The sequence below is a fragment of the Colobus angolensis genome, unplaced genomic scaffold, assembly GCF_000951035.1.
Source record: "Colobus angolensis palliatus isolate OR3802 unplaced genomic scaffold, Cang.pa_1.0 Scaffold155, whole genome shotgun sequence".
Lineage (NCBI taxonomy): Eukaryota > Metazoa > Chordata > Mammalia > Primates > Cercopithecidae > Colobus > Colobus angolensis.
In genome coordinates this window covers 5,226,267-5,242,476 of record NW_012114655.1, presented here as the reverse complement: position 1 = coordinate 5,242,476, position 16,210 = coordinate 5,226,267, and the positions used below count along the sequence as shown (strand labels likewise).

General features: G+C 45.2%; 1 protein-coding gene across 1 annotated transcript in view; it reads left to right on the top strand.

Annotated features, from left to right (window-relative positions):
- Positions 1–1,696: 1,696 nt before the first annotated feature.
- Positions 1,697–16,210, top strand: part of MC2R (melanocortin 2 receptor (adrenocorticotropic hormone)) — a 17,627-nt gene continuing 3,113 nt past the window's right edge. The window contains exon 1 of the mRNA XM_011936650.1: positions 1,697–1,748. The gene's annotated coding sequence lies outside the window, so the exon portion shown is untranslated. The remainder of the gene's footprint in view (positions 1,749–16,210) is intronic.

Genomic DNA, 16,210 nt, shown 5'->3' with positions numbered 1-16,210 from the left:
TCTCCTGACCTCGTGATCCGCCCGTCTCGGCCTCCCAAAGTGCTGGGATTACAGGCTTGAGCCACCGCGCCCGGCCCCCTGAGCACTCTTACAAACCTGGACTGAATTCTCACAACAGCCCACTTTACACGAGGCGATGGAGCCCTAGAGGCCTGGCAGTCAGAACTCTGACCCCATGTCTTCTGGCTCTAAACCCTTTGTCATTTCTACTCTGCTCCTTCTAAGATATTTTTGCCCCCTTTTTTCTAAAAATTGGAAAGAGATGAGTCCCCAAAATGGAAGAACTAAAATAGCAATAGCTACTCTCTTTGCATGGCTTAGCCAACCCCTAGGCAACCTGCCTCCTGCTGGAAGTCTCTCTCTGTCCCTCCCAGTCAGAGTGTCCCAGGTCCCACCCAGAGGACTGGCTGAGGCTCGCCTCCTCCAGACAGTGTCCCCGCCATCTGCAGCCTGCCTGATGTCCCACTTCCCGGGGCTGGCCACCGGGTGGGCTTTCCCAATTAGCTAATCAGATCCACAGATCTCTGACAAAGGACCTCTGCTTCTGCAAGTACAAGTACAAGCGCTAAGGACAAGTTGTCTCTACTTTTCCAGATAATACAGTAGCTTTCTGGAGGCAATGCCTTGCTTTTCTCTGTTATCTCGACTACATGACTCAGGAGGGGAAAGAGGCCTGTGGAATACCAGCTTTGAGCTGCAGGGCATGTTGCAGGGGCAGACAGCGACTCAGAAACCATCAAAGCCTGGGATGACCGAGGGTCCGTGAGTTCCTGGGAACAACACGCTTTGCGTCAGTGACAGGCCAGGGAAAGCCACTTCATAAAATTGTGTTTACCCGCCTGGCAAATTCAACTCAGGCCTCTCACTTCGGTCTTCTCCAGACCACCCACGTGTGAACACTTTTTGGCTTGGGGTGGAAGCTCACATTTCAGAAAGAGCCACTGGTTTGGCCTCAGCCCCAAAAACCCAGGACCATCCGGAAACTTGGCCCAAATCCACACTTCAACATTCCTGTTGCTGTGACTGACACCAACAGTAGCCCTTCCCTACAGGCCCTGGCAGGCAGAAAACACACAGCATTCACCCTAAAACAGAAGAAGTTTGCTTTGAACAATGGCTCTTATCTATGGCAGTTTCTGTGAAGGTTTTGAACGGAGAAGCATTGGCAGAACACAGGGTTTTTTCTTGTCTGGACCCATGTGTCATATGTGCACTTGAGCACACAGTTCTCTGGCTCTCATTGTTTAGTCTTGTGAAATATGGATAATGGGGCTCGTGCCTTCTTAATGAGACTAACAAGCCAAATGTTTGCAAGAGATCTCGAGAAGTTTGCTAGAAGTTTTAAAACAAATTCTTTCAAAACCGTTTCCTCAAAAACCCGATTTATTTAATTCCTTAGTTCTTTTTAGAACTAAATGCAACTCTAACGTGGAATTTAAAAAGAGCAAGATGACAATTCCATAATCTGCTGGAAACATTGTCGTAAACAATGGAAGCAACCTTGACTAGCTGAGCTCATGGAAATTATGTCTTCATCTGCCTGTGTCTTTCCATTTCTCTAACTTCACATTACCAGAAATGCGCAGCTCATGTGGGATGACATTTACTCAAGGTAATGATAACAATCTAACTGTCTCCGGTGATGCATGTGTTCCGGCCCTTCCTGGCCCAAGGTCCACTTGCTTTTCGCTCAGACCTCATTCCTTCTCGTTCATTTTACCCAGGAGCTTCCTGCTTCAGAGCCGAAGGTAAGTACATTTTCCACTGATTCCTCAGCTTGTTGAGTGCTTTTGGACCATGAATAGAGCAGCTAGGAAAAAATCTGAGAAGAGGTACTATTCGGAATTCCTCCTAATAGCTCCTCTTTTTAATTATGGGTTTTCATCCTTCCTAAGGGAGTTTATTATTTTTCTAATTAAACTATTACCTTTTTGTCTAGTTAAAACAATCTTCCCTATTAATGAATCTATTAGCTTCTCTAGTACTCTTCAAATTGTCACTGAGCTCTATTCAAGGACTACAGCCAATTTTTTCCTAATAGAATTAGGGGTGAAACAACTCATGCTTCTATTATCACTTCTGGCATTCGCCCCTTCACCTGATGAGCTTTTCTAGGTGTAAGAGCGTGGGGGTTTTAGTGCCACAAAGACGTGGGCATGCAGCGGCTTCCTGCACCTCAGGCATTGGTGTTTAAGCAACTCCACCACCCACACGTGTGATGTTACAGTTCTGCGAGATGCACACACACTTTCTGTGCCTTTCTCAACCACTAGCTCAGTCATCCTCCACCTTCCTAGGCAGCAACATGGGGTGCAGTGTGAACAATAACTAAAAGTATACTGATCATCACATACTCCTGCAAAGTGTTTGACCCGGGAAGCATGCAGTCACCGCCATCACGAGGGGCTCACACCTTCCCTTGGCTGGCTCTGTCGGGGGCACATGTTACCTAGAAAGGAGGCCCAGGTTTTCGATTAAACAGCTCTTCTTCATATTTCAATTTATCTAAGCTGCCTTCAGATAACTGTCGCCATTCTTCACTTACACACACACACTCACACACATACACACATACACGTGCACACACTTGTAAACACACATACACACACACATGCAAAAAGCCCAAAAGGGATAGGAATGGGAAAGGGGTACAAAGGGGTGCTGAGAGTATAGCCTGGAGCAGATCAGAAGGAGGAGCACCCCTCATATCCCCTCTTCACCGCATCCCAGGGGTGGGAGTGAAGCGGTGGTCACAGGCTCTGCTCACACATTCATGCCTGGATCAAGCGGTACTGAACCCTTATGTGCTGGGCCTTGTTGCAGGCCTAAGTCAGAGTGGAGCCTCCTGGAGCCCCAGGGCTGAGGACACAGCATGCTGAGACAACACTTCACACTAGCTCGACAGGACATACACCCACAAATAGCTGTGGGAGCAGGACACGGGAGCCCTCACCCGGCCTTCGGGACCCCGCTTAGGCCGAGGCAGAGGAGGAGGGCATGGACCAGGGTAATGGGGCAGACGGTTCCAAAGCCATCCTGACTTCTCAGTGGAGCCTGATTCTCTGGCAGAGGAGGTTTTTGCTCAGCAGCAAATTGCCCTCTCACTGCCTCAGAGCAACTTAAGACATCTTAAAAAAAAAAAAAAAAAAAATCCTATTCTTTACCTTGTTAATGATCTCAGGTATGTTTCCTACGGAATCCTTAGTGTCTAATAAATTTTAATGAGAACTTTCATGTCTGTGTAAGCCACATTCCTTGCCTTCATTATGCAGATATAATTGCTGTGGGCCAGGTTGTCTGCAGGGGCTAGACTTAGACATGGTCAGGGCAGGTCTTATCCTAAGGAACTCAGATCCATCTGCAGGCTTTTCATGTGAGTAATTGTAGAATAATTGCCATTGTAGAAATAAGAACAAAGAGCTACAGGCGCATAGATGGGCAGTGATCCTGGGCCCCCTTGGGAGGAGGCCGTGGAGGAGAGTCTGTACTTGGGCAAGGACGCAGTGCTGAGTGTACGAAGTGAGGAAGGACATGTCCAGGCCCAGGGAGAGAGAACGTGTCCAGGCCCAGGGAGAGAGAACGCAGACCCCACCCAGTGGGCTTTATAGAGTGATGGAGTCTTAAAGTCTTAACTTCTCTGTTCTCTGACTATGAGTTGCCAGGGTACAAAAATTTGAAAGATGGTTTTAAAGTAAGTTCTAAACTCAAAATAAGTGTGTGCCAAGCACTATGCTAGCAGCATGGATAACACACAGAGCCTGACTTGGTGGGAAAACAACACGGGCAAATTATGGAGACTAAGTTAACCTACTAGGCGTCCCGGCGTCAAAACCTGGGGGGCGGCGAGTGTTTGTGTGAGCGTCACAGCCATGGCAGGGAAAGGTCTGAGTGCGTCACAGAGGCATGAAGGCGCCATGGAGGAAGCCTGCCACGAGCAGTGGAGCTCGGAGGACGGGAGATGTGAGCGGGTGGAAGGTGGTGGTCCGGGTGAGGCTGTGCAGGGAGGTGGGCATCACACTGATTTCCAACCAGAACACCCAGCCCAGGCTTCACGCCTCCCTACTCTGAGCTCCGGCAAAAGCTTCCATTCTTGGGACCTTCCTTTGGTCGTCCTAAGACGTGATAACATTGTCATTCATGCCTAATTTCCAGTCTTGTGTATATTAAAAAAGAAAGTATACTGTAAGCAGCAGTGCTCTGTGAAGTGCCAGAAAAGCTGTAAACCTGCCCAGTGGCCTGCAGGATGCTCACACTGAGAGATGCTTCTGCCTGTGCCCAGCATGGGGGAAAAGAATAAGGCCACCCCCAAAATAAGGCTCCCTTGAAGGCCTCTCATAATTGAGCCTGTGCGGAATTCGAAACAAGATGTGCACTGGATTCAAATGAGCCATTGCCTACCATAACGAGCTCTGTTGGCTGCAGCCAGTCTTCAGAGTGATAAGCGTAACTTTTAACTCTGTAAGATCAACATCAGTAAGACCAAGGAAAACTGACTTCAGCTGGAGACACTGACTGGGCCCTAGCAAAGCAGTTGGGACAGTCCAGGAGCAGTAAACAAAGTAGAAATTCATCTGTCCTTGAAGTTTTCCTATTTCAACAGAGTATTGATTAATTGATTAATAATAATCTACAAGTCTTATTACGGTGCTATGTTGTTATCTTGTTTTATTTAGCACCAAAGCCTCAGAGTCCTGAGCCCCTCAGTTCCTGGCTCCTCCCACAGCTCTTGGCCCAAATTGACCCGGTCCTCCTACCCATACCTGCCTTCAGAGCTGGACTTGTCCTGCTTCCAAACACTCAGCCTCTTGGGCTCTTTGGAATAACTGAGCAAGCACAGACCTTGGAACGAGGCAGATTAGCAGCTGGGTGACCTTAAGCAAGTAACCCAACCTCCCTGAGCCTCACTTTCTTTATCTATATTATAGGCAGCAGAGCAGGAAATAGGAACACCTACCCTTTACGTGTAATTGGAACATTAAGGGAGAATACCTCTCACTCTGCCCTTTCTCCAACCTTTAACATTGTAAGAGAAACCATGACAAAATCAAATTGCCCTTAAAGTGCAGAATTGTAAGGATGTGCTGAGGTATCCAGGAATCTGCTATTTTATCTGGTTGAGTATTAAGTAAAATTGCTGAATATGCATTGTGGGCCCAACACAGCACAGGATGAATTACCTAAAGCATTCGTAAGTGGAGCCAGCTCTTGTCCATACCATCCACACCATGGAGCAGTTCTGACCCCAATTTGGAAGTGACCAAAGCCTTACCTGTCCTCTCTCTCAGCTGTGCATGTCTTACCTCCTCAGCTAGATGCTCATGGGCAGTACGGCGTGTCCTGTATCTTTCGGATTTCCGATGGCACATAACCTAAAATTGGATCCTAGAGGTGCTAAAAATTGCCAATTCCTTAAATGATTACTTGGATTAAAGTCCCCAAAAGATCTTAAATCTTTCTTCTTCCTCTCCTCCCCATATGCCCCAACCCCCTTTTTCCCAGTTAACACCCCCCAGACCCTAGGATGGAGACCCTGCCATGGACGGCACAAAGCCGGTGACTCCAGAGCAAGGTCTAGAAACCAAAGCTACCCGCTGCACTCATGGTGGCCCTGAGGTCTAGTTGGGCTGGACTCGGCCACTTTTTAAAGGTAGGGCTAATAGGAGCTAGGTAAGGCGGAGAAGTCTTCCAGGCACTCGTCCAAAGATACTCAGTACATTTTAAATCCTTCATCTGGGAGAAAAAAAACAGATCTTTACTGATATCCTTTTATTTGATGGCATTTGTTTGGCTAACTAAACCAGTTATAAACCAGTTCATGCTTTTTCAAAAGGGAAAATTTTGAGCCGTTTCAGAGATGAGAACAAAAATGGGATCGTGCAGGGAAGAATTTAGTATTCATTTTTAAGGTGAACTACAAGGATTTAATGGAGTTTCTTTATCTAATAAAAAGGGAGCTCCAGAAGAGACTGCAGGCTGCCCGGGTTGCTCCCTGACACTCCCGCCCCTGCCCTCAGCTGCCCCACCCTCAGCTCCTGTCCTGTTCCCATGTCCTTTTGCCCCTAGTCCCTGCTAGTGTCACTGGCCTCCTTGCTCTAGCAATCACCCCGGCTCTGGTGTTTTGCTGCTTCACACTCTCACCTAAGGCAGCTCCACCTGCCTGTGTTCCCAGCTGAGCCACGCTGACTGCTTTTTATAAATCATAAATCATGGGATTAAATGAGCCAATGTCAACTTGGTCTCAGGTGTAAAAGATAAGAATTGAAAAAGGAAGCATTTTCTGGGGATGATGCTTTCACCCGTGAAAGGTGGTGACTGGTGCTGGTTTTGTAGGAGAGACACTGGGACACAGGGGCCTCCACAAGCTCCCGCACTGTGGCTGCCCTGAAGGGAGCCCTAGTACTGAGCGTAACAGGAGCAGCCTCAGCCCAACCAGGACTGGGCCAGGGACCAGCAGCCCCCCAGGAACCTTCTGGCAGCAGCTGTCTCTCCTCCAGGCAGGCTGCAGGAAGCTGTACAAGCTCCCCTCAGACACTGTGTAGTATATGTTTTAAATACCAAATTCAGAAAACTTGCAAAACAGCAAGAAACACACTTTTTTAATCTTCTCAACTTGATCAACAGAGTCAACACAATCCCTGTCAAAAATCCAGAAAGCTATTTTGAAGATGTCAGTAAACTTGTTCCAGAATTTATATGGAAAAGCAGATGAGCTTGAAGAGCCAACAAAACAGTGAAAAAGAACAACAAAATCAGAGGACTGCCACTCCTTACTTCACAGTAAGTCTGAGTAACTCTCAGGCTTACTCTAAAGCCAGTAACCAAGACAGCATGTTCTTGGCAAAAGAGTAGACAAATAGATCAATCAATGAAATAGTAAGGGCCACACAAATAGAGACCCACACAAATACAGCCAACTGATTTCAACAAAGGCACAAAAGCAGTTCAATGGGAAAAGGGTAGACTTTTCAGCAAACGGTGCTGGAACAACTGGACATTCATACGGGGAAAAAATTATTTTAGACATAGATCTTATTCCTTACAGAAAAAAACTTAACTCCAAATGATCATAGACCTAAATGAAAATTACAGAACTACACAATGTCTGATAGAAAGCATAGGAGAAAATCTCCATGACACTGGATTTGGTGTTTTTAGATATAACATGAAAAGCATCATCCATGAAAGAAAAAATAAATAATAGACTTTATTAAAATTTAAATGGCACCCCAGTAGCAACAAGTACATTGAGCACTCTGATCTTGGTTTCTAATACCATTCTGCAGTGGATGAAATCAGGGATCCTTGGGGAAAGTGGCTTATTCTATGACTATGTCAAGAATAACAAGTTGAGCCTGGAACTTCTTGCAGTGCCAGAGAGTAAATACGTGTTGCAGAAAGCCACAGTGGATGCAGGGCTGGCACAGGACACAGGTGCCAACTGAGAGAGCTCCCAGTGGCCAAACTTGGAACAACTTAAGCAATAAAACAAATCAAATAGCATTTGATTATAATCTAAAGTATAAAATAGTTGTCCATGCATTCATACTGATAAAAACATATGATTGAATAAATAAATAAATGGGGAAGGATAGGCCAATCTCCATGCAGAAGAACTCCAAATGGATTATGTAGACCCTCCACCCTCAAGGAGGTGGGGCAGAACTCTCTGCTCTGCATGTGAGGGCTGTGCATCCTGACTTCCTTCCAAAGAATCCAGTGTGGAAACTGTGCAGAAAACAGTAACTGCAGTGGGGAAAACTGGCAAGCACAAACTCAGCCAGGTGACCGTGCTTAGCACCACAGTTGTGAGACACCTTGATAGCGTGTCCCTTGATGTAATGTAATGAGAATGACAGTTTACGTCTTGTGGTCTTCCTCCTCCAAAGCACATAGCCCCAGTCTAATCATGAGAAAAATATCACACAATTGTGGCAAGTCTACAAAACGTTTAAGTAGTACTCCTTAAAAATGTCAAGGTCATCAAAACAAGGAAAGTCTGAGAAACTGTCGCAGCCAAGAGAAGCCTAAGGAGACATGATGGCTAAAGGTAATAATACCATGTCCTGAATGAGATCCTGAAACACGAAAGGTCATTAGGTCAAAATTAAGGACATTTGAATAAAGTATGGACTTTAGTTAATAATAATGTGTCAATATTGGTCCACTAGTTGCGATAAATACACCGTACTCAGGTAAGATATTAACACAATGTCAGATGTCAAACTGAGTGTGAGGTTTGTGGGGACTCTGTACTATCTTTGCAACTTTCCCATAAATTTAAAACTGTTCTAAAATAAAATGTTTATTTAAAAAATAGCTCATAGCGCTACCACCCAGTGATAACCACCATTAAAATTTGATGTCATGGATTTTTCTATGCCTTTGAGATACACACACACACACACAAAGAAGCTCCTGCACCATTGAACTGCAATTTTATGAACTGGTGTATGTATGTAGTTTTAATAGCTGTATGTAGTTTCAGGGTACGTGTGATAATTTGATACATTCATATAATTTGTAAAGATCAAATCAGTGTACTTAGGATATATCTGTCACCCTAAATATTTGTCTCTTCTTTATGCTAGAACCATTCAAATTCTTCTCTTCTAGCCATTTTGAAATGTACAATAGATTGTTGTAAACTATAGTCACCCTACTGCTTTATCAAACACTAGCTCTTATTTCTTCTATCAGACCACATATTTGTACCCATTAGTTAATTTCTTTTCATCTCCCTCTCCCCTCTACCCTTCCCAGGCTCTGGTAACCACCCCTATCTCTCTTCATGAGATTTACTTTTTTAGCTCCCACATATGAGTGAGAACATGTGACATTTGTCTTTCTGTGCTTGCTTTATTTCACTTAACATAGTGGCCTCCAGTTCATGTTTCTGCAAATGACAAGATTTCATTCTTCTTTATGGTTAAATAATATTTCATTATGTTTATATACCACATTTTATTCATTCATTCATTGATGGACACTTAGGTTGATTCCATATTTCGACTCTCGTGAATAATGCTACAATAAACATGGTAGTGCAGATATCTCTTTGATATAATGATTTCCTTTCTTTTGAATATATACCCAGTAGTGAGATTGCTGGATTATATGGTAACCCTATTTTTGGTTTTTTGAGTCACCTCCAAACTGTTCTCCAAAGTGGCTGTAGTAACTCACCTTTCCACCAACAGGGTACGAAGATTCCTCTTTCTCCACGTCCTCACCAGCGTCCGATATTATCCATTTTTGGATATACGCCATTTTAACTGGGGTGAGATTATATCTCATTGTAGCTTTGATTTTCATTTCTCTGATGATTAGTGATGTTTTGCAATTTTTCATATACCTGTTTGGCCATTTGTATGTCTTATTTTGAGCAATGGCTGTGCAGATATTTTACCCATTTTTAAATTGGATTATTTGCTTGTTTTCTTTTGCTGCTAAGTTGTTTGAGCTCCTTATGTAGTCTGGTTATTAATCTCTTCCCGAATGGAGAGTTTGCAAATATTTTCTCCCATCCTGTGAGTTGTCTCTTCACTTTGTTGATTGTTTTCCTTGCTGTGCAGAAGCTTTCTATCTTGGTATAGTTCCACCTACCTGTTTTTGCTTTTGTTGCTTATGGTTTTGAGATCTTACTCCAAAAATCTTTGCAGAGACCAGTGTCTGGAAGCATTTCCACAATGTTTTCTTCAAGTAGTTTCATAGTTTCAGGTCTTAGATTTAAGTCTTTAATCCATCTTGATTTGATTTTTGTGTTCAGTGAGAGATAGAGGCCTACTTTCATCTTCTGCATATGGATATCCAATTTTCCCAGCACCATTTACTGAAAAAACTGTCCTTTTCCCATTGTATGTTCTTGGCACCTTTGTCGAAGGTGAGTTGACTGTAAATGCATGGACTTATATCTCGGTTATTTATTCTCTTCTGTTGATCTGTGTAACTGTTTTTATGCTGACGCCATGCTGATGTTGTTACTACAGGTTTGTAGTAAATTTGGAAGTCAGGTACTGCGATTACTGCAACTTTGCTCTTTTTGCTCTGGACTGCTTTGGCTAGTCAGGGTCTTTTGTGATTCCATATAAATTTTAGATTTTTTTTCTATTTTTATGAAGAATGTCATTGGTATTTTGATTGGAATTGCATTGAACCTATAAATTGCTTTGGGTAGTATAGACATTTTAACAATATTAATTATTCCACCCCATAAGCATAGAGCATTGTTCCATTTTATGGTGTCCTCTTCAACTTCTTTCATCAGCATTTTATAGTTTTCATAGAGATCTTTCACTTCTTTGGTTAATTTCTAAGTATTTAATTTTATTTGAGGCTCTTGTAAATGGGATTACTTTTTCATTTCTTTTTTAGACTTTCACTATCAATAGTCATATTCTTTGAAATGAGCCATCTTGTCCCCCCCACGCCACAGTGGATAACAAGGCAAACGCTTGATTCAGGACCACCTGTGAATCATACAAACATATCAACTCTAGGATGTCATTCAGAATTCAGCCAAACAAGAAATCGGGTGGAAGCTGTCCCAAAGCCTTTCACAGCGATCAATAGTATTCATGTCAAAAAAGAGGACATTCGGTGGGAGCTCCTGAAGGGGAAAATAGTTCACTCTACATGAACTGAAGATTGAGATCTGTTAGGTAAGGGACCCAAAACAAGCACAAGAATCTTTGCAAATTGTTCATTTGGGGCCAGGCATGGTGACTCATGCCTATAATCCCAGCACACTGCGGGGCTGAGGTGAGATAATCACTTGAGCCCAGGAGGTTGAGGCTGCAGTGAGCCATGACCACACCACTGCACTCCAGCCTGAGCAACAGATGTGTGTGTGTGTGTGTGTGTGTGTGTGTGTGAGACAGATTATGTCTATCTCCATCTCTTTTTCTCTATCTCTCTTTCAAAATAAGGTTGATAGTTCTCTTTTCTTCTTTATTGCCATGGTTAATTTTATCTCAACTTGACTGAACTATGGGGTGCCATGACATTTGGTCAAACATTATTCTGACTCTGTCCCAAGAAAAAAAAAAGTTCATTTGTTGTCACTTTTATTACAAGTCCTTCAAAGCGTGCTACCCTGTTGAAGCCAAGCATCTAGGAGTGAAGGGGTGCCCTGGCAAAAAAGAAAGGCACATGAGCCAGGGTGAGCTGGGCTCATCAGCCGCCCATGCTCCAACCACCACCAGACCCTGCCCGGAGACCTGTGCTGAGCAGGGATGGGTGCCGGTGGGGAAGCACTGGTAGGCCCTCAAGGGGAAGGGGCAGCCAGTCCTACAAGATTATTGAGGACCCACATCTCCCAACTCGCCCCCCACTTCATCCTCTGTTTTCTAAATTTGAGTCAAAGCCAGTAATCTCTAGCAAAAGTCACAATAAGTCTTCCCCTTTTAGAGGGTGGCTGTCAACATTCAGACCACCTTCATCCCGACCTGCCACCAGAGGAATATTCAACATGCTTAAAAGCTGCCACAGGGGCTCTGAACCATCAGCAAGAGGGAGTCATCCATTCCCTAGCCCAGCGCCCCCACATGACTGTGAAGGGCCCCTGAATTGACCCCAGACTCTGGGCCTCTCAGGACACAGGCCACTGCTGGCCCCTTTAAATTATGCAACACCCTGCCTGGGCCTGTGTGTTTGTTTGTACTTGACTAGTGCATCCTGTTTCCCATTTTTCATCTCTTCTTTATTAGATCATCTTTAGCTTATTTTGCTTCTTAGTTTTTCCACTTTTTCTTCTCTGCTTGAATTCAGGACCAAGAAATAGAAGCACTAATCAGCAATAAAGACAGGTCATGCACAAAGAGAAAATGCCACTGCCTCCCTCTGTCAAATGTTTGGGTGTGATCCTGGGCACTGAAGCAGAAGTTGGAGGCCAAGACCCGAAGGGCCAGAACGCTGTGAGACTGCAGCAGTGGCAGCATGGGCGCCCCAGCTGGGATGTCAAAGCCACCAAAAGGAGGGATCACAGACTGCACAGACCGAAGCAAGACGCTGGAACACCCACCAGATGCGTCACTGGCAATAATCCAATAACTCGACAGCACTTTGCATTGAAGAGGCTAGGGAAGGGGCAGGCACTCTGACACTGCTGGGAAGGATGTCAACCGGGATAGCCCCTGTGGAAGGCAGCCTGACAGCGTCTATCACAACCACCCATGCGTACACATTTGCACTCAACAATTCCATTTTTGTAAAGTTATCCTCCTCATGTAGGTTCACACAAAACTATATACGTAGATGATTATGCATTGTAGCATGATTTACACAGCAAAGAAACGAAATAACTATCAATAAGAACAGATTAAATAACTTGGGATACATCCATAAAATGGAATACCATGCAGTGGAAGAAGGAAAGAAAGAAGAGCGAGGAGAGGAGGAAGTGATCCATCTACTGTTTGGAAAGCCTCCAAGATAAGAACAAGGTACAGACATGATATACAATACACTCTCTTTGAATACACAGGAAGTGGAGGCATTCTGGCCATGGACATGAGCCACTCAGATCTCCTGTCATTGGAAAAGAGTTGACAGCCCAGTTTTCCAAATTCCTCTCCCACCAATATTCACGGATAGCTTTGGCTTGAAGCCTCCCCATGGCCAGATGAAAATGTTCTCAGATCTGTGCTGCAGTCTGAGACTTGCCCTACTCCATCCTCTTCCTCCTTGTGTGCCCAGGAGTCATGCCTGCCTCCAGTGTGCAGGCTCCTCTTCATCCTTGACAGGCATCGTTAATCCCATCTCAGCATCTGCTTCCCAGAAACTGTAACAACTGAGAGAAGGCATGCATATTCACGTTTGCTGGTGTGTGCATACAGAAATTCCAGAAGAAGGAGACCAGTGATCTGAAGGTGGCGATGGGGCCGATGGATAAAGCGTGGGGAGGGAGCCTTTGTACTGTTCATACATAGCCACACATACAGACACACAGACTTAAGTGTATTGGGCCGTAGAACCTATTCAAAGAGTGACATAAAAATCTTAAATATATCTAGTGAAAACAAGGGGAAAAGGCAGCACAGAAGCTGGGACGCTGAAAAGAGCTCCTGATTCACTCAGAGCTGGTCCCAGAACTTCACCCCGACATGTACAGGTCGGCCCCAGCTGCGTGACAGCTCCCACACCGAGAACCCAGAGCTCAGGAGCACAGTCCTCCGCTGGCTCTCTCTAAAGCCTGGGTTACAGGACTGCCCTCTAGAAAAGCCTGAAAACCTCTGTTAAACATCACTCAGTCACTCAGACCTCCTTCCCCAGCTCTTCTCCAGAAGAGCAATTCAAGAAAATACCCAGCAGCGCAGAGGAAAGCGGCACAGTGCTGCTCACTTATCTTCAGCAAGATCCACGGAACCAGAAAACACAGCCCGTGGGCCCCAGGACGCTGCAGCCCTGCTGCTCAAAGGCTTTCTGCAGGATTGACGCCCTTCCTAAACCACAGGTGGAGACTACGGGTCTTTCTGTTCTCTAAATTTCGTTAAAAATCTCAGAGAGAGTCTGGAAAACCATCCTGATTTGGTCAGATACAGAGGTTTAAGATTGTTACGTTATTTTGTATTCATTTTTACTACAGCTATGAAAACTTCCTTATCAAATGAATATTCATGGAAATGCTAAGATTAATCATTTTTGGAGCCAAACAGATCTTGATTTAAATCCCAGCTGCGCAACACAAAGCCTATGTGACTTTAGACTGGTCTGTTGGTCTCTCGGCCTCAACTCCTCAGGGGTGAGTCAGAGAGAATAGGACTCCCTTGTATTGTCATCAAGAGGATTAAAATGAGACCCACCAGGCACAGCACAGGACGCAGGACCAGCTGGCACATAACGATAATTTAACACATAATAGAGCCTTCTCCTTACCCTTGGAGCCTTTAAAAAATATAAAGATTATATATATTTGGGGGGGGGGTCAAAGATGGTAATTGATATAAAAATCTCACTTTAGAGTTGCCTATGCTCCCTGGACTTTCCAAAAAGCATCTAACAGAGTCAGCCACATTTCGGGCCGCATTTGAGTATCTGGGGCCACGTTCTTGTGCCCTGTGATGCTGTTAACTCTGATGATTTGTGTGCCTCTCCCAGCCAAAAAACAAAAGTTGGTTTCGCTTTTCCTTGTAGTCCCTTGAACAATTGTAACTGCCCCAACTGTCTGCTCTGCCTGCCAAGACCTATGCCTTCAGGCAAATGAATCAACCAAGTTTCTTTCTGGGTACAGATTCTAAAGCTATGAAAAACTTGCCTCTTTTCTCCTTTCTCATTCACCACCCCATGGGGTCCTCTGGGGTGGACCGCAGAGTTAGAGCCTTCTAAGATCTTATTTACTGCAAGCTCAAGGTGATGGAGCTTGGTCTTCAGGCCAGGAGTTAACTCTAGAGGTTCCAATAACATAAGAAAGAATGAGATTTAAAGATCATTCTGCCAGGTGGGATGGTTCATATCTGTAATCCCCAGTGCCTTCAGAAGCTCAAGTGGGAGGATGGCTTGAGCCCAGGAGCTTGAGACAAGTTTCAATAGGGTACGGACAGAGGAAAGCAGCATGGAATTGAAGGGTGGATATTTATTGCCCAGTAAACCACAAACCCTGGAAGGAGGTGGAAGGACTCTAGACCTGTGCTGTTTGCAGTGAAGAAATCAAGACACAAAAAAACAAATGGGAGAGGACAGCAGACAGCTTTGAATGACTGAGAGTCAGACACATGGCAGGTGCAGACCCCCATCCAAGTTCTTTAAGCCAAAGACATTGTTGAAATATTTGGATCATTGATGCCACCTCACAGGGGGTGAGTGAAGTTTACATGGAGTGAGTTTTGCTTCTTCTAGTTGTCATTTAGTGTGTTCTATAGGCAATCTCTAAGCAGGAACAATAGGAGCATAGCAACGCAGCAGAATTTACAAATCTTACCTGGCATTGAGAAAGGCCAAGTCGAGAGGAAAATGACTGGTGTCAATTTTATTGCAGTTTTTGTTGGAGTAGGGGGTGCTGTGTCTGGTCTCTTGCATCTGTTATTATTACCCTTGCCACGTGTGAAAGGTATGTGACACGGCGGTCGCAAGGCGGGCCCTGCTGTGTCCTCTCCAGACTGTGGCTTTGGGCAGTTTCCCAACCTCTCTGGAGTAGCTTCCTCTGACAGTTGAGTGACTGAATGTATGTGGAGTATTAGGCGGTGCCCAGTGCGTGCTGAGCACTCATAGAGGCCACCAATTGATGTCACTGTCCCTTCAACCAAGAATGGGGCCACACACCACCTGCAGCCCCCACCACCAGCTTGGCAGCATCCACAAATGTGCAGCAGCAATGCTTGATTGGTGGCCTTTTGAAGGGACTCCATGGGCACACTGTATATCTGTCCAAATTCAGGTTTCCCCGTGGATTTATAGGATTGGCAGTTGCAGGTCAGCAATGCACAGCAACTGAAGCTGGGTTCCCAAACCACCTGTTTCTAAAAAAATTACAACCACTTTCAATATTTCTTTTTTTATGAACTTTACCATCAAATGCATCTGAAATTGAAAATGTATACCAATTCTGATTACATTTAATGGACTCATGAGATGGGGGGTATCTGTCCCAGCAGAGTCTCTGTACATGGCCCATGCTGGCCACAGGAGTTGGGCCCTGTATTAACCAGGATTCTGCAGAGGAAAAGAAACAACAGGAGATGGGTAGAGACATAAAGAGGTTTATTATAAGGAATTGGCACACACAGTTATACGGGTGCGCAGTCCCGAGCTCTACACCCAGCAAGCTGGAGACCCAGGGGAGGTGATGGTGTGTTCTGGTCTGAAAGCCAACAGACATGAGACCTAAGAGGAGCTCACGCTTCTGTGCTAGTCCGAAGGCAGGAAAAGGCCAGTGTCTCCATCAGGCAGTCAGGCAGGAGGAGCCCCCTAGTTCTCGAGGAGCAGTTCTGTTCTGCTCAGGCCTTCCTCTGATCGGACAAGGCCCACCCACGTCCTGAAGGACCTCTGCTTTACTCAGTCACCCGTTCAAATGTGCATTTCACCCAGAAACACCCTCAGACACACCCAGAACACTGTCTCACGACATACCTGGCGTCCTGAAGCTCTGTCAGGCTGATATATGAACATCAACCACCACAGGCCCCTCCCATACCCAGGCTTCCCCTCCCATCTCCAGGCTTCCCCTCCCATCCCCAGGCTCCCCCTCCCATCCCCAGGCTTCCCCTCCCATCCCCAG